At 38.4% G+C, this 20,047-nt stretch overlaps 1 protein-coding gene across 2 annotated transcripts in view; it reads left to right on the top strand.

Annotated features, from left to right (window-relative positions):
• brd4 (bromodomain containing 4) overlaps positions 1-20,047 on the top strand; it is an 89,296-nt gene that overhangs the window by 11,941 nt on the left and 57,308 nt on the right. For both annotated transcript variants that reach the window (XM_079834931.1, XM_079834930.1), the window contains exon 2: positions 8,031-8,178. The gene's annotated coding sequence lies outside the window, so the exon portion shown is untranslated. The remainder of the gene's footprint in view (positions 1-8,030; positions 8,179-20,047) is intronic.

Genomic DNA, 20,047 nt, shown 5'->3' with positions numbered 1-20,047 from the left:
CTTTAATTAGTTCTGGTACTTTAAGAATGACAGCACCCTAATAAGAGCACGCCTTTCACTCAGACAGCATGTGATCGCGACGTCAGTTTTGCGGATTATTGGGTTTGAATGGTCAAAAATATGTAAAAAAAAAATACACGTCCTGGCGAGTATTCAGGTAAACACGTAGGATACAGGGCTCGACATTAAGCATGTTCACGTGCTTGTCCTTCGGACAAGTAAATCTGTCATCCACTTGTCCTAGTAAAAAATGTGCTTGTCCGGAATTTTTTTTTTTTTTGTGTGTGTTGTAAATAAAATTTATTCTGAAGCAATATTCTCACCAGTGTTCAATCAGCTTTGACATATGCATATTTGTGATATTTTTACCTTTTATAAAGGGCATTTTCCCCTAATCTTATTAAATATAGGCTATGATTCAGATTTCCTTTTATATTCTTAAATTGGATCAATCAATTAAATTAGAAGACGACACTGGCTGTTACCAGTCAAATTAAATAATTTACACTGAAAAATTACAACTGCATTAAATAATGTTATGAGATTGTTTTAAATAAACAAATAAGTTATGCTGGAAAGATGAAACTAAACCACCAGTAGGTGGCGGCAGGTGACCGTCTGAATGAGTGAGTCATTGAGTCGATTCGTTCAAACGCTGATTCATTCAAGAATGAGGTAGGCGTTTACGAATAATTCATTGAATCTTTGATTCTATCGATTCATTCAAAACGCTGAATCATTCACTAACACGCTGTTGATGTATCACGCGTTCTGCTGTGATCTTTTGGAACTATTTTCGCTGCTGAAATAGAACAAAAACACTCAATATTGCATCTAAAATGTAAGTGACTTAATGTTAATAATTGTTTATGGAACTGTCATATGAAATCAGTGTCATTTTCAGTCGTGATGTTATTCAGGAAAACAGCACTCTTGGTAATGTGACGTTGCAACTGTATCATATTATAAATATGAATAAACTCCACATTTCTACATATTTACGGCAGTGTGTTAACTGAGTTTCTCTGTGTGAGCGGTGCACATTTGTTTCGATTTCTCCTCGAGAGGCTGCGCGAGCGTCAACAGTGCAACGTTACCGTCAGTTCATTATACATTATCATTCACTGACGATCGCCACTTACACTAATGAATGCAGAATCATTCTTGCATTTTGGTGATTCCCTAGTTATTTTTGTTAATGACGTTTTATCAGGCTACTTGTCCGTCGCACAAGTAAAATTCTCTTTCACTTGCCCCTTCAAAAAATCCACTTCTCCCGGACAAGCAGACAAGCGTTAATGTCGAGCCCTGGGATATGTCTCTAGTGACCGTTAAGGGTGTTGAAATTGGGCACATTTCGGCTTTTATGAACAACCTGGTAAGCACGACCTGGAGAACACACGCGCTGTGTGTAAATCAAAGCTATCTGATTTATCAAAACCATTTAATTTACACTTGGGCACATAAATGTATCTCCATGTATCTTCAATTCCCGCACTATATGCAGATTTATTGGAGTTTACGTCTCCGAAAACAACAGATATGAGCTGCATTTTATTGATCATCATTAAGCCGCCGCGCTCTCCTGTTGCGGTCTTTGTTTTTGATATTAGAAATCAAAGACCGCAATAGGAGAGAGCGCGGCAACAATACTGGTCAGATCATTCAGTTTCTTTACTTTTAATGAATATGATTGTATGTTGAGCACCTACGACTTTACTTTCGGTAGTTTGTGCGCTGGCTTGATGAAGAGATACGCAGCTGCTCGCCCGCGGCGACGTGTGCTTCAGTAGTGCCGTCATATCTGACTATAACATGTCATATAGCCCATAACACGCTCTCTCACGTTCATTTTTTTTTGGCCATTGTTGCGAAGAGTAAAATGTACATATTAGAGCCCGACCGATATATCGGCGGGCCGATATTAGGCTTTTTTCAAACTATCGGTATCGGCATTTATGATGGCGATAAATTAATATAAAAAAAAAAAAAACGGACGAAACACCGCTCAAACCCATGGAGTGTTGGCGTTTCAAACACATTGAGTGTAGGCGTTTCAAACACATTAAGTGTTGGTGTTTCATAGTTTGTCCACCAGAGGGCACTCTACAACGTGCCGGGTTGGCAACACCAGCTGATCCAGCTGAGCGCTGCATTCACAATCACAACACAACAGTGATCATCCGTGAAGTGCATGTAAGTTGGCAACGAGACATACGTTGCTTGAATTACAATTAAAAAAACATCCCCATCAGTTCTCTTAACTCAAATAACATGACAAAATTTGTAACTGCCAAGTCCAGTTTTGCTGTTACATGTAAGCCAAGAGAGCTGGTAATTACGCTAGGTTGTTGACTGACTTAGTTTACCTCGGACAATGTGACTGAATAAGATGTATTTCTTTAATAGTCTGACAGTTTGACAGCAAAGTGAAAAAGTAAAATCGGCGTGTGTCTGTATATTAGATGCGTGAAAGTCTTAAATTGACAGCAGGGCAGCCTAGTCTAGTGAACACGCTGCCGCTTGTCCTTAAAGAGACAGTTCACTCTAAAATGATGTCATTATTTACTCACTCTAATGTTGTTCCAAACCTGTATTAATTTCTTCTGTTGAACACAGACAGCTGATGGTAGCGATTGACATTCATATTATTATTTCCTACAATGGGGACCAGCAACTGTTTGGTTTCCAATATTCTTCAAAATATGTTATGTCCAACAGAAGAAAGAACTTTATTCAGGTTTAAAACAACTTGAGCGCGAGTAATCAATGACAGAATTTTTCATTTGAGTGAACTATTCCTTTAGTGGTTAATAAAATAACAAAAGACAAAGACAAAATCACTCACGGCTCTTGACTGAAAAACTAATACAGTAGCTTTAATAAGAATCAATGTATATTTTATAGGGAAAGTCTATGTAGTTTTTTATTTTTACATTTATTAATTCAATCTCATACTTAAATGCTGCTGTACAGCTCTGAGCTGCCAGTGTAAATCTTTATAAATATATATTTACTTTATATTATACAGTACACTAGGAATGTGTACAAGGGTTTTTAAAAGTAAAGTTTTAAGTTTAAGTAAGGTTTTTCAAGTCTTTTAAGTAAAATAAAGAAAGAGTATTGCAATAAAAAAAATAGTATTTTTTCCTCCTTAAGCTCTTGCTGTTCAGCTAAGAATAGAATAGCAAAAATCTGATGCGACTAGCCATCAGAACCGAACCGAAAACCGTGGTTAAAAAAAACAGAGGTATGTATTGAACTGTGGACTTACTGTATTGTTGCATCCCTACTTTGTTCCTACATGAACTGCCTACCTCTTTGCACTTCAATAAAAAAAAAGACTTTGTGGTATTTGGCATATTTGTTTTTGCAGTAGTTTTTGGGGGTTATTTTTCCTGTAAAGATATCGAGATATATTTTTTGCTCCATATCGCCCAGCCCTAGTTCAGTTCATATAACTGACTGACAAAATTTTATGAGGATGTAGTGCAACGTCAATGCATTGTGATGCATCGTGATATCGAATTAAACCGAATCGCTGGCATGATGATCGTAATCGAACTGAACAGTGAGACCAGTGTAGGTTCACACCCTTAGTGAACGTATACAGAGTTGAGTGAGAAATCGGATGTGTTACACTGTATTGGGTCCGTGCAGCTCTTAAAGGCATAATATCCTGTGTGATTAATGTTCGTCAAACAAAAGAAAATAGAAAATCACCCCTTGCTTGACTGAATAACTTGAGAATCAGTGTATAGTTAATTTATAGAGTGAAGACTATGCAGTTTTTTTATTTTATTATTACGATAGTAATCGAGTACTCGAACGTGTCAGCGATCATCGATCATGAGAACGATGATCGCCCTGAAAAATATATATTTGTCTCTTTTTTATTGGTTATTGCATCGTTTTGCGGAGGTCTGATTGGTTAGCGTTTTACAGCACGCCTCCAGACCGCGGCGAAATAAAGGCGTGCACTGCAGTGATGTCTGGAATCATGAGATCATTAAATGGTTAGTGCAAGATGTGCAGCGCCAATCTGTCATAGCCTACATAGCATTATAATGAAAACACGATGGAAATAGAAAGCTGTAAATGATCTGTGCTTAGTTCCCCGTGTATCAGCTGATCCACAGAGAAACTAGCGAGAACACTCAGACTAGCGCGTGAAGTTCATGTGAGCATCCGCGTCCTTTTCTGCAGATGCACGTTGTAAGATACTTTTTATGTTGTCTATATCTGATTAATCTAATATAAGAAGCATTTGGTTGAGCTTAATAAGCTAGCAAAGCGCTGCCGTTATACCGGCTGTTGTTCATTCTCTTCAGTTTCAGCTCAAACGCATATTTCATGCTCGACATGATGGAGACGGTCATATTCTTTTTAGATAGGCTATTTCTTTCTCAGAATCATTGATATTAGTAATGCAGCAGTGCTATACTGTTCTCGTATTTTTTAACAGTAGACCTAGTTTATTTAAAGTTGGTTTTTCGCTATGAGTTCGAAAACGCGCAGTGATGTCTGTAAACGCTTCGATCATGAATAATAAAATTAAGTGCGTGATGTGCAGAGTCCATCTGTCAAAGCATTATAATGAGAACAGGATTTTAATAAAATGTTGTTTCTGTGTGCTTTCGTTGTCCGTGTATCAGCGTTGTTAAGGGAAGAGCGCATTCAAAATGTTCCGTTTCAAACCCTTCGCCTGTAAAATCTAGCACGCTGAAGTTCACGTGCGCATTCACGTCCTTTTGTGTTGATTTATGTCGTAATAGGTTCATAATAATCTTCATATTAATATTGATATATGGTGCGTTTGGTTGAGTTTATTAACCAGCTGGCAAGCTCTGCAGGGTGGTGTTATTTCACTGTTTCAGCTCAAAGGCAACCCTCATGTCGTTTGACACCTGTAAGTAGGACCTTTGTTCATCTTCAGGCCTCCATTGGCGGCAATGACATTTCCTCTTTCAAGACCCATAAAGGGTACTAAAGACGTCGTTAAAAAGTCCATCTCACTACAGTGGCTCTACAATAATTTTATGAAGCGACGAGAATTAGTTTTTGTGTAAGATACAAGGTAATGGAGCCTTTTATACATTGTCGTGTTTCTTTAGAAATAAGCAATGGTCAAATGGGAGTCTTTAAACGCCTCAGATGTAAAGTTATTCGCTGTCAAAGTGACGCCAAAATGAATGGGAGTCAATGGGATGCTAACAGCAGGTGATGGCTTGGTTAGCAATGGCTGCCCCTATGGAAGGTACGCTTTCGGGGTGCTGGATTACCCCCCTTGGTCTGAACGTCATATTCTCGTGCATGCGTCCTGGTGCTTCGTGAGTTCACGTCAGAGGCCCAGACGGAAGACAAGAACTTGTTGAATAAAGTCGTTATTTAGATTTTTTTTTTTTTAAATTCTCGTCGCTTCATAAAATGATTGTAGAACCACTGTAGTGAGATGGACTTTTTAACGACGTCTTTAATGCCTTTTATGGGTCTTGAGAGAGGAAATGTCATTGCTGCCAATGGAGGCCTTTCTGAGCCATCGGATTTCAACTAAAATATCTTCATTTGTGTTCAGAAGATGAACATGACATGAGGGTAAGTAATTAATGACAGAATTTTCATTTTTGGGTGAACTAACCCTTTAAAGATCATTTAGTTGATTAGTCTTTCAAGTGACCCACCAACTAGTCAACTTTTAAAAATGTAGTTTTGCACACCCCTTTGTGATGTGTAAGACACATCTTCGAATTTACTATCAGAGCAAAAGGTGCCTTTTTAATTTGATTCATAAAAGGCATCAGAGAAGGTGCAGCCAGTTTGACCGTGTGTATCAGTTTGCGGTGAAGTGTGCTTACTGAGTCAGGGTTTTTCCTGGGTCAAAAATGGTCTTCGGTGGTGGTTGACACACACACAGACACACCCTACCCACGTGATCTGCGAGCGCAATGCTGACAATACATTTTAAAAACGCTAGTAATTTTGATCATCTTATTTTGAAATCTCATATTATGTATGATCTCTTACATCGATGTTTGTTTCTTTTGTTCCTTATTTTTTACACCATTTACAGATAATTGTTTTGGTATATAATCATATCAATATTAAAAAGTAGCATTAAAAATGAACAAATAGCCTAATTTTCTGCCATATGCAATTTAATTAAAATGATCAGCTAGCTAATAACAACTTTTGTTCTGGTTTCACCTCACTCCAGTCTGAATGATTGTAGGCTATTTATTTTACTACACATTGTCAACAGAAATAAGCTGAAATACTGTTATTAAAAAATAATTCTTACTATCCACTAGGGGTGTGACGGTTAGTATATAACCGTGAGACCGAGGGTTATAGTTAAACACCGTCATTAGAACTCTATAAACGCCAAAACCTCATTATTAAAATATTTTTTACAAACATAAAAAAATAAATAAAAAAAACAGTTTTTAGATCCCTCAGCTGACGAGGGAAACGGAGGCGGAGTTAGTGGTGCTTCGGAGGCTGCTACTGCTGGAGATGATTCGGGAGAGGTCTGTGCACCACCCCCTTACCAAGAAGAGAAATCTTGGAGATCTCCTTAATAAACCGAGGTCTGAAATCTCTGCCCCTTTACCGATCAGAGCGCGCGCTGACACGGAGTTAACCCGCTATCTCCAAGAACAACCAATTGACTCTACAGCTAATCCACTAGCATGGTGGAGAGACAATGAAACACGCTATCCGCTCTTAGCAAAATTGGCACGTAAATACATGTGTATTTGTGCTACAAGCACAGCATCAGAGCGAGTTTTTAGCACTGCGGGTAACATGGCTACCCCTGCCAGATCGACACTAAAACCGAGTAAAGTGAACATGTTGGTGTTCCTGTCACAGAACTTGGAAGTCGAAAAAGATTAGGAATTTAAAATGTCATTGCACTTTTTTTGTTTCCTGTATTTAGTTAGTTTAATTAAGGTATTCTCACAACAGTCGTTGTTCGACTTTTTTCTTTTTCTTTGATAAAGGTATGTAGATTTGATCATTTGTAATTTAGGCCTAGGCTACTCATTCATTTTTATGCAGCTCTTATAGAATTTAAGTAGCCTACTTGTTTTAAAGGATTAGTTTACTGTGTGATTTATTTAAAACAAAGCATGTTCATTGCAAAGGTATTTTTTTTTTGTTAAGGATTTGTTTACTGTGTGTATATAAATAAACTTATAGCAAGTAGCTAATCAGTGTCTGCTCGCTTATTCAAACTAAGTTGTCCTATAACAGACGATCACATCACGGTTATCTTACGAACCGTCACATTTGACTCGCATCATAACCGTCATCACCAATTCTGAAACCGGCACACCCCTACTATCCACTCTTGCTAAATTGGGTATTTTCATTTCTGAGGAGTTCTGAGTAAATGATACACTGATTCATTAGTTCAGTGTTGGACAGTTCAGTTGTTCTAACCAGTCGTTAAAATGATTCGGCTCAAAGGAGTCATTAGGTCACGAATCGGACATTAGCAGACGTGTTGTGCGCGAATCCCGTCTGTTAGAACATCGCGAAAGAATGTCAACACTTCATAACTGTATATAATTTGTTTCCCGTTTATTGAAAGTATGGTTTATGTCAGCTGGTCAGAGAAGAGTAAACGTTTTCTGAGCGCAATTCACACCCAGCGGTAATTCTAGGAAAAAATTGTCCGAATGTGCCACGTGCAACATGGTTTCGGTCTGCCGACCTTTTGATTTGGATTAATATGTGAAATATGAGAGAGCTTACACAGTGATTATTTTGAAAACCCAGAGAGGAGCTCTCTGATCGTTCTCTCTGTCACTCAGTCACAAGCGTAGCATCTATTCTACATCACTCATAAATCACAATAACTCATCAAATTAGGCTTTGGCAGTACAAAAATTTGTTTTGGCGGCCGCCAAAAAATGTTCAATGCAGGAAAAACCCTATGAGTGTGTGTGTGTGTGTGTGTGCTGCTGCTAAATGAGTGGAAACTTCAAACAAGTCACTTATCCCTGTCTCTCTCTGTCTCTCTACAGTAGTGGCCCTCGTACCGTGTGATCCGCTTTGCCTGCGTCTGAGCCGGTGACTTCTCTCTGGACCGCGTGAAAGCAGCTCTTCTGCTGAGTGCTTTTGGGGAAGATGCGTGCGCTCAGATAAGAGACTCTTCACACGAGAGACAAAAATGTGAGTCAATAACCTGACAGCTTCTTCCATTCAGTCCCGTCATAATTCCTTCCGGGTAATAAAAGCTTAATGTCTGACAAATAGGCTAACAGCTTTATGAAATGTGGCGGAGGGATTTGTGTCAGTTAGATGATCATCATCATCATGTCTCTGTAAAATAAATTTCACAGCAAAAATATTTCCTTTGAGAGGCAGTTCTTAAAAACGTGGGGATTTTTGTGTGTCACCATGCCACAACAATATATTAAGTATATAAATATATTAAAACAATGGCAGTGATGTAAAGTGAAAAAATGCACAAGCAATAATGCAAAATACAACTGTATTATATTTTACATTACTATAATATTTTATTGTGCATGCATTTATTTGGCTGTCCTCACATCAAGATGTAACCCCTAATTTGTTTGACTGTTACGAAATCAACATTCAAGTCATTTCTGCTGAAAGGCGAAGATCCAACTTTATGTATGTTCTGCAATATTCCCCTTTCTAACAAACACATTTAGACATTTTTATTTAGTAAACATACTAAAAAGTGATTTTACCAGAAAAAGTTTGATTTTTACATGTAAATGTAAAACATTTTGTGTATTTTTAAATAATAAATAATTTTTATATATATTTTTCTTTTATTATTGTATGCTTATTTATTTATTGTTACTCCTGTTTGACTTATAACTGTTGACCTGGTACCAAACTGTGGGAAGTTTTAACATCCCCACTGTATTTTGAGGAACTTTTCTGTGTTTCTGGCTGTGTCTCGCTCCTGCCCCGCTGCACATCTTTCGGAGCAATCCCAACTCTACAAACAAAGCAGAAAGTTTATTTTTAACCGTGCCCCTGATCTTTTTAGACTGATCTTAATCATTTGTGTTGCACATTTCAGCGAGGATTTTTTTTTTATGGGTCTTCTTACAATCGTTTTATAAACAAGCTCTTTTAGAAGTTAAAAAAACCTATTTTAAATGACAGTGAATTTGCAGGTTGGTGTGTGTCAGCGATGAGCATGTTCTCCAAATCTGCTCAGCTTATATCTTAAAGGAACATGCTGACCTTTTGGGACTTTAGCTTATTCACCGTATCCCCCAGAGTTAGATAAGTCCATACAAACCATTCTCATCTCCGTGCGTGCCATAACTCTGTCTGACGCTCCCACCACTAGCCTAGCTTAGCACAAACACTGGAGGTAAACGGCTCCAGCTAGACTACTGCTCAATAAGTGACAAAACATTTTTCCTATTTACATGTTGTGATGTGTAGTTACATCGTGTACTAATGTGGCGTTCACACCGGACGCGATTCGCGCGAATAATTCGCGCTAATCGCGCGAAGGTGTACACGTGTACATTTTGAGTGCGCGTGAAATTCGTGCGAATCGCGTGTGACATTCACTGCACAACATGCGAATTCGCGTCATGGGCGGGGCTTCCGCCAGCAGCTCGTCTCGTTGAGAAATGGCTGACATGGGCTGTGTTTACATGTCTTTTTTTTGTTAATATCTACTGTTAATGTGTGACAAAACGTAGTTTTAAGACTTTTTCAGTCGATAATGTAGTTGTTTAAAGCTCAAATCTGTGGTTTATTTACATAAACAGTGCCTATTTGAACATTTTATCTGCCGTTGTCGGAGTTGTGAGCTCCAGCGGACAGCGGCGCTCAGCGCTCGTCAAAGCCGGCGAGGGCAACCTTTCCTCGGCCAGTCCTTCTGCCGTCTGCCGCTGGCTCTGATGTCTCTGTGGTGTGTCTCGAGCTATAATTCGTCTTGTAACGGCCGATCTTTGGTCTCATGGATCTATAATTTGTTTCCTGGCAAATCGTTTAGGCTGAGGGCAAAGATAAGTTTCATTACTTAATATTTTTAGGCTATAACTGTACGTTGCAGTTGTAACGTTAGCCTACTAGCACTGACTTTGAATGTTTGACTGCATTGTTTGCTTTATTTCATGTATAGCTTGTTATACATTACTTATACTTTTGTATTATTGATCATACATAAACTTGCATTTAACAAAAAGAGACTGGGTTGTGTTTCATGTCATTTAATGTTATCACAGTGATAATCATATTGTCTGAACCAGATATTAATATACAGATTTTCTCCTCATTGTCACTACTAGAGCAAGCTCCTGATTGGTTAACGCGGCGCGAAATATCCGCCAAAGTTCAGATTTTTCAACTTGAGCGTTTCGCGCGTTCAAAACGCTCAAATTTTCAATTCGCGTCCTTCGCGCCACCTCAATCGCGCGAATCGCGCCGCAGAATGCCATTTCGCGTCTCTGCATTGACTTAACATGTAAATCACTCGCGTGAATCGCGTCCGGTGTGAACGCACCATAAGGCCGACAGAAAATGAAAAGTTGCGTAGGCATATGGCTAGGAACTATTCTCTCATTCCTGCATTATAATGAAGGAACTTTGCTGCCGTACCATGGGTGCAGCGGCTCAATGATATTACTAGTAGGCTAAATGGAGCCATTTAACGCCAGTCTTTGTGCTAAGCTAGGCTAGCGGTGGGAGCGTCAGACAGAGTTAAGGCACGGAGATGAGAATGGTATGTATGGACTTATCTAACTCTGGGGGATACGGTGAATAAGCTAAAGTCCCCAAAAGTCGGCGTGTTCCTTTTAAGGATCAGAGAGAGAGGGTGTTAAATGGTTGTGTGTAAACTAAAATCTCACTGTTTTTAGAGCCAAAATACTTGCATAAGAGGAAAACAACGCTTTAATAATGAATTCAAAAGCTACAGCATGTGAGGAGTAGGGTTGGGTACCGGGTACTTATATAACCGGTATGTACTGGACCGAATCAGAACGCAGATTTCGGTTCCTCATTTCGGTGCCAAAATTCAAACGTGCTTTCGCGCTTTGGCTGAGCCAGAGACAGACGCTCAGCGCTGGTCACATCACAACTCATGACAACTATTCAGTGTTTTAAACCACATCATGTTTATTCCAGGTTTCAGACATTTAAATGCTCATAAGTAGGCTACTAGCAAAAAACACACACTGATATCTATGGAAGCGGCAATGACAATCCTTTCAGACAGTTATAATTTGACTAACGTTACGTGTTTTATTCACATCAGATACATGCACATTATATAGTAGCTATATCGTTTACTCTATTCTTCTTTCAGTTCACTGGTCACTTACTTTCATGTATTTCGTGAGACGAGAATGCTCTCAAGTGTTGTAAATCCGACAGATCCGATTCTGAGGCGCAAACTAACATGGCGCCGCCCATTGCGCTTTATAGATCAACTAACACACATTCACTCACACATTTGAACATCAGATAGTTTGTGACACAGTTAAGAAGTTTGTGAATATTTTGAATAAAAAGAAAACACGAAATAAACCCGATACAGCTGAGCTGTCAGCGCTATTGCGGCTGCTGTGTGTCATGTGAGAAACATGACGCGTCGCCATGGAAACATTAAGGCGATGCGTTCTAAAATATTTAGCCAGAGAATATGATCATATTTCAAAATAAAGCTGAAGCTCAAAGCTGGTTAGTAGCATACCAAGATTACAGACGACTGCTGTTATTACTGTAACTGTTATTTAGAGTTAAATTAGGCTTGTTGTAGTTGGGTGGCTTAGGTTTTACTGTGAATTTGTAAAAAAGTCAATAATAATTTTTAAATAAGTAAATTGTGTTTTGTATTTATTTAAATTCATACATTTAAGTATACATTAAACTTTTAATAAATAGTTCAATTTAAATAAAAAATAAATAAATAAAAAGCCATTTAATGTCATCCACCTCGTTTTGTGGCCTTTTTTTTTTTTTTTTTAAGTATCGGTTCAGGAACCGTTTAGGCACCGGTATCGTTTAAAAAGTATCGGTTTGGCACCGGAATCGAAAAAAACCCAAATGATACCCAACCCTATTGAGGAGCAACTCCTAAAGATCAACATTGAAAACATCACAGTTTGTGCAGAATTTTAATTTAGGACCGTATAAAATGAATCTATTTGTCAGTGTCTATTTGTATATTGTGGATCAGTGGTACGTTTGTTTCATACACAGTAACTCTTCAGTTTCAGGACTTTACTGCGGCTATTGAGTAAAACTCTTTCCATCTTTTCAAATCCTTTGATCCCCCTCTTGTTTTGGAGGCTTTAGTCTGTTTGGTTAATGTATCCTCTGTTAACAAAAGTGCACTTTTAAACTGTATGGCAAATAAAAACAGTGTAGCTCCCAGTACAAAATAGTAATCATGCTTCACAGGGACGCTCGTTCTGTTATTATCTTAGGCTGATGATCTCTAGGTTAATGCCCAGTATAATGCACAGATAAACTAGGGATGTGATGGTGAGGAAACTTTCCCAGCGGTTAATCGACTTGTGCCAGCACCAATGATACCGGTATCACCGTTGGAGTTTTCCCTCTTTTGCACCTCCTTTTTAAATCATTAATTCGCAAAGTGAAAGTAAAATGTGCACAGGTATTCATAACAGTGCAGAGCAAAGAAAATGTTTTCCATTAATTTCTTTTGGAAGTTGGGCTTCTAATGAATAAACCTAAAAAATGCTCGTTCTGCTCCACGCCAGTAAACACTCGTGCTGCGACTCTCGTTCGGCTCACACTGCATTAAGCAGACACGTTCAGTTTTTAATTGTCTGTTCACGAACTAAACTATTTTTACTACTATAAAAAAATCTAAACATTGGTGGGGGTTGTGCCGCAGTGGGAAAGAGATGTAACCGGTGTTGGGGCTGAACATCTGTAACACCGGCAGCACCAGCTATCGCAGCAAGCCTAGTCTAAACGATCGCATCTGTTGTGTGAATGTAGATGTTATGGGATCTCATGCTCTGGATGTTTGTCATAAAACATACACCTTTCAAAGTTTGGGGTCAGTAAGATATTTTAAAAACGTTTTAACTATAATCACTGGCTTCTGACGTAGTATGTAGGAGCAGTGCAAACTTAGGTGAGAGTAGATGCCTCTCGCAGTTCAAACAAATAGAGCTGGACAACAACTCAACTAAAGTTTCTCGTTTTAGACTTCTAATTAAAACCAGTGTTTTGTTTCGCTCTGTCCTCTGCACTTCCGCGTTTGTCAGTACGTCATGCGTTGGGTCAGCGGTCACTCTTCCGCCAGAAATAGACTTGTGTATGGCTGTTACTAGGGCTGGGTATTGACACCAATTTCACAATTCGATTCGATTTTCGATTAAATTCAATATCGATTATTTTGGATATGTATCAGGTATAATACATGGAAAATTTTCTCAAGGAAAACACATTTCTGAACTAATGTTGTAAACTATGGGAGTCAGTTGATACTACATTAGCCTACTAATATTGAAGGTACAAATTAACAGATTTGTATACGAACACTTAAATGACACTAAATAGTTTTTTTATATATATATATAATAGTTATAATTAACTTTACAATGACATAATCATAATTCTACTCCAATTAGGTTTTTGATATAAACATTTAAATGGTGGCTGCATAAAAACTTGCCAGATTTATTCAGTCATACATGCATGCATTAAATATTGACAATGAATATCCTATGTAATGTGGTGCATATAATTAGCTAAATGCTCCTCTCTAGAGTAAATTTTTCTAGCTGATCAACGAGTTTATGGACACTGGATATGTTTTTTTTGAGGAAAATGTGACGTTACGTGACATTGTTTACAAGCCGTTTTACTGACGTCTTTCTGCGGTTGAAACACTGAGTTATTCTGTGACCATGATATGGATTTCGGTAAGTTGTCCTGTATCTTTTAACACACTTTCAGAAGCTCATTCATGTTTATTTTGCGCTGTTACTGGTATTAAGGCGGAAGAGAAGATCCGCTCATGTGCGCTCAGTGCTGCCGCTTCTCTTGAGCTGGGCTGAGGCAGAGCGATCTTGCGCCACAGCGCCAAAACGGTATATGTTTTTGAATTTCGTAAAAAAAAAAGACGTAATTTGAAATCTTAGACTTTGTTTCATATCAATAGTAATAAAGCACAAAGATTATTGCGATTTATTGGATGGGAGGTGTGCTACAATGTTTATTTCATTCATAACTGAAAACAGGATGACTAATCGATTCTTGGGATTTAAGAATCGATATTGTTTTGTAAAAGTGAGAATCGATTAAAATTGAGAAATCAATATTTTTTTACCCAGCCCTAGCTGTTACCGGAAGCCAGTGATTATGGTTTATAAAGCTATAAATATGGTTATTTTTCTTACAAAAAAGCATCGATTCGCTCCAGAAGGCCTTTATTTAAAACCCTGGAGTCATGTGGATTACTTTTATAATGGATGGATGTGTTTTTTTGGGGGGGGGGGGGGGGGGGCTTCAAAATCTGTGGTACCATTCACTCCCATTATAAAGTTTGGGAATGAATTACATTTTAAAATAAAATAAAATACGAAACCCTTATTTTAAATTGTAGTACCCCATGTAACCTCAAACGTTTGACTTGTAGTGTATTTCAAATAAAAAAGTAAAATATTACAATAGTGCCATCAGAAATTGTTTAAGATAAAATCTCCTTATAAATCTCCTTTTTTAAGCTGCTCAAGCTCTAAGTGCTTTTGTGTAAACAAAAAATGAAATTGGCCCTTTAACAGTAAGACGGGACTTTATGTTGAGCATTATGATTGATATTATTCTTAAATCTACACCAGGCAGCAAACATTTTCAGTTAGACTTTTTTATGGCTGTGTGCATGAGTGTTTGTTTGTATCCGTGTCATCAGTAGTTGACTTCTGCTTGTGCCCTTTTGAAGAAGATCTGTCCTCCGGAGGACATGTCTGCTGCTGTGAGTGTGTACAAGTTGCGCAGCGGCTGTATGACAGGAGGCAGAGAAGGGTCAAGGTGTCTGTTGGCGCTCTTTTGTGCCATCGTATGGCTACTGTGTCAGCGCGGGGCACACCGCCGCAAACGACAGATGTCCCGTGTGCCACAGGAGGCTTACGTTAGGAGCAGATGGGGAGAGAGGAGAGCTCTTTTTGAGTGTGTGTGTGTGTGTGTGTGTGTGTGTGTGCTCCCTCTTCATTTCACTCAATGGGTCACATGAAAGCCTTTCATTGTCCTGTTTTTGTGTATCCTGTACTTCCCTCTCAACTGCGTTACTCTTTATACTCCTCCCTGATGCAGACACTCGCGCACACACACCTGCAGGCAGAGCAGATTACTTGTCCCTGTTCTCTCCAGCCAGGTCCCTGTTGGCTCGAGCTTCTCAAACGTTCAGATGATTAATGGGCTGAGCAGTCTGAAGGCGCTCTCTACCACCGCCGCCTTCTCATCCATTCCTCCCATCCCCCTTGTTCTCCTCACTCTCCTCTTCTCCCCTCCCCAACCCCATCTATGTTTGAATGCAGGAGCACACACACACACACACACACACACACACACACACACACACACACACACACACACACACACAGAAACAGTCACCAAATGCTGGTGAGGGTCGTCCCAGCCTCTCAGAGTTGTGCTTTGTCACTCGGGCAGCTGCTGTATTGTCTCAGGCGGTGTTTGGGAAGGCACGTGCTCTCTGGGTGGGGGGATTGCCGCTGGTTGGCCAGGCTCTGGTGCTCTGCTGCAGAGGGCTTTCTGACAGAATGTGAAATTGGAGGATGTCTCTTCCTCCCCCCAGCAATATACACAGCCTAAAGACACGGAAAACACACACACACACACACACACACACACACACACACACACACACACACACACACACACACACACACACACACACACACACACACTTAAAGGACTGGTTGAATCCTGTGATGGGGCAGTAAAAGTGAGTGCAGATGGTTGGGCTGGATAGGTTTACCTGGAATGTGAGTGATTGAGGTCAAAGGTTAGGGTTCCTGTCCCCTTTGGTGGCCAGGAGACACTGTTTGCGTGTGTGTGTGTGTGCAGGTTTTGCTATACTTGAGGGCCAAATGTCCTCCCCAATATAGAGAAATACCTTGATAATCAGTTTGTGAGGACGTTTTAATGCGTCTTCACTAGTTAAAAATGCTTAGAAATCAGCCAAATTTTTTAATGTACAGGTTTCTGTGACGGTTAACTTCAGGAGATGCGTTAGGACTGAAAATATTGTTAACCTGATATAAAAACGATGGAAGTCTGATGTGTCCTCACTAATATAGTGAAACAAACCTGTCTGTAGGGCTGCATGATAAATTGGAATAAAAGCGTAATTGCGAGAATTTTTTTTTTTAAGTGCGGTTATCAAATAGCAAAAACTGCAATTTAATTAGTGTTCTAGATCTGCATGATTCTGGATAAATTGAGATAAAAAAAAAGAGAGATCACGATTTGCCCACAATTCTGAATAGACATCTAAACAAAACGTCATTTAATAAAAGTTCTGACAAAATGTTAAATTATATATATATATATATATATATATATATATATATATATATATATATATATATATATATATATATATATATATATATATATATATATATATATATATATATATATATATATATATATATATACATATATACATATACATATATACATATATATATAATTTATAATTTATTTTTTAAATCAGTTTTATTTATTGATTCAATGACTCGCTCATAAAGACTTCACTTGTTTCATTACTGGATGAATCGGCGATTGATGAATGAATGGTTCAATGTCAAATGAAAAGTCACTTGTCGCCACTTACTGATGTAATTAATACAAACATTATTTAAAGCATCAAGTTACTTTCAAAAGGTGATGTACTCTATTTTGGTCGCTCCATCAGACATAAGGGTTTTTATCTGAACTGTAAACATTTATCAAAGTCATGGGTGTCGGGAGAAAAAAAACGTAGGTGGATCCTCCCCCAGAAAACGTTTACTAGAGTAGATTCCATTTACATTAAGTGCAAATAGCTCGCCATGTTTGCTAAACGTCTGGTTGGGTCAGACAATATTACAAAAGACACCTTATAGCGCCAATAGTGTATGGGGTAAGGCACAAGGCAGAAAGTTAAGACTCAAATCGACCTGCGGTTTAAATACTCCTTTTGCTGAACTCGCTCTACTCCCTTTTCCCATCACATATCAGATCGGAAAGGCTTTTATTTTCAATAAAATGAAGAAAATATTAGAAAAGTGGAAATAAAGCGTCTAACGTGTTTTAATAATTAGTGTTAATCGGTTTGGGGTAGGTGAACAGACATGCGCTGAATTAGAGACTGTATAAGTGAGTGGGTCCAATATCATTGGTTTTAAAAAGCGCACCCATATACAATGGTTCCGACGCCCATGATCCCAATACTGTTTGAATCATGATGGCCTTCTAACGATTAATCGTTCAGCATGTTTCAGAGTGAAGAGCGACAGGGTCATTTACATGTTAGCAGCTCATTATCCACCAATGTTTGCAGCATCTGAGAGCTGCTCAGTTCACAGTAAATGTTGTTGCACTCTGCATCTGTTCTGAGTTTGGGTCTATTTAACGTGCATTTGGGAACGCAGCATGCGCCATCCATCTTCCCATACGTGTAATATTAACCGGCTGATACTTTTTAAAAATTATTATTCTGATTAGATTTATAAGTTTTAATATATTTTATGTATTAGTTTTAATTTTAAATGTAATTGCAGTGTAAAATAAAATTGTGTAATTTATTTTACAGTGAAATATTAAAAATATTAATAGTATATCTAATTTTGTCATTTTATTTATTATTAATTTATTATTAAGATACAAATATTAAGAGTAATGTAGGGCTAGCTGATAAAACGATAACGATATGTATCGCGATAGACACTTAATCGGTATCAATAAAAAAAAATGTGTTTGATAAAGTTTTTTCGTCGGAAGAAACCAGAGGTTGCGAAGCAAGTTTGGTTGCATGAACAAAGGCATTCTCTGGTAATCTAGCAAAGTAGGGAGTGACACGCTAACAGCCAATCATGTAACAGTTTCACTCTTGGTTGCGCCATATCGTTGTCTCGTGTTGGATTCTTCAGTAACAGAACCGGTGTGGAGTGATAAGTGGAAAATGAGTGCCGCAGCGAGCGAGGAGATTGTTGATAAACAGGAAATCAAGTCAGCTCGCCAGTTTTGGGTATTTTATAAGTCTGACCGTAGTCAGACCAAACTTGTTTCACCACCTTAAGCCTTGTTTTATACTTTCGTCTGACTCCGCAGCGCGAGCCTCGTCTGTTTGGGGACGTGTTTATTCTCGACGCGCTCGCCGTTGTGCTATTCTTTGAAACGACATTGAGAGGTACTTATTACAAAACATCTAAACGGTACAAAGAAATAACGGAGGCACTGCTCCTTAATGTTAAGAGATAATTAAGTGTTCATTGTGATTTTAGACTTGTTTACATTTTATTTATTTGAGTGTTTTCCATGGTTGTGTTGACATTTCTGCCTTTATAACTGAGGGGATTATAATCACTAAGTTTGTTTAAAATAAAAATGTTTAAATGTAATATATTTTTCTCCTGGTCATTTTAAATAGGTCATAAAAATATCAATAATTATCGATATTGACCGATATGAAACGCTTATATTGTGATACAGTTTATATCGAATTTTTATTTTTAGTATTTGTTGTTGTTATTATTTATTATTGTTATTTTATAGCATAGGATGTTGTGACAATTTTAATACACAGAATTAGGATTTGAACTGCATAATGTTTGCTTAAGCAAGCACCGGTAATTAGCTTTTAGAAGGCTAATGTGGCATAGCGGTTAAACGCAGTGTTGAGCATATCGTGTGAGTTTGAACCCGACTTGCAATTTCACACCACTGTACTACAACTATGAATGAAAGTAGCAAACAATGTAAGACACAAAAGTGACTGAATGTGCTTTTTGTCTTGGCAGAAGGCGCGTAAGGGTTTTGGTTTAGAAAGAAGCTTACACAGGATTCTCTCCGTCACATCTGTTCATCGACATTGTATCTGCTGTTGTGACCTCATCCCTTTAGAGATCTGTCACTCTCACATGGCCAACACGACACCCGTCTTTTATTCTCACTGGCATTCAATACGTGATAATTGCTCGTTAGCTTTTGATGTAAATCCATCTCCCTTTTGGGTTAGAATGATTGTTTATAAGTGTCCTTAAATGAGGCAGTATCAAATCTACATGGACCTTGTTGATGCTGGATTTAATTTGCCATGAATTAATACGAGACTGGTCCTAGGTCACAAAATATGCACAATTTTTTTCAAGGTTTGAAATATTGACATTTTCCGGATGGACTAAAATAAGCCTTAAAATTATTTTGGAGCAAACGCATAAATATTAAAATGCATGTTTTGATCAAAATAGTCTTATTTTGTAGACCTTAGTTGTAGACTGTCAACAGCTTTGACAGTCCCTGGAGTGCTCGTTCATTTTGGCATCAGGTTTTTTTTTTTCCCTCTGTGACCTTCTACCAGTTACAGGAGCTCACAAACCTCTGCTTTTCCGTTCCACAGTTCTTCTCTCTCTCTCTCTCTCTTCCAATCGTTTCCCCTCCACCGTGTGCTGACTGTCAGCATGTGTGACTGTGACCACTGTGTAACTGGGTGGTCCTGAACTGAAAGTGACAGAAAGTGCGGTGAAGGTGGCAGAGAGGGAAGGGGGGGTGAAAGGAAATTAGCCTGAGTCATCATGATGATGATGAGGTGTGTGTGTGGACAGATGGTGGGTTGATGCCATCAAGGGAGGAGACAGTCGAGTCTGTAGGTCTTTAGGGGAATGAGAGGTTGTCTCACTCTGTCACACAAACATTGTGTAATTCTTAAAGGAATAGTTCACGTAAAACTGAAAATTGTCATATTTACTCCTGTCCTTTCAAACTCCTAATTTTCCAAACATTGGAAGACCGTAACTCAAGAGCAATTCACTATTTCTCCTCCATATTTAAG

Source organism: Gobio gobio (assembly GCF_949357685.1).
Source record: "Gobio gobio genome assembly, chromosome: 1".
NCBI lineage: Eukaryota > Metazoa > Chordata > Actinopteri > Cypriniformes > Gobionidae > Gobio > Gobio gobio.
This window is presented reverse-complemented; position numbering and strand designations above follow the sequence as displayed.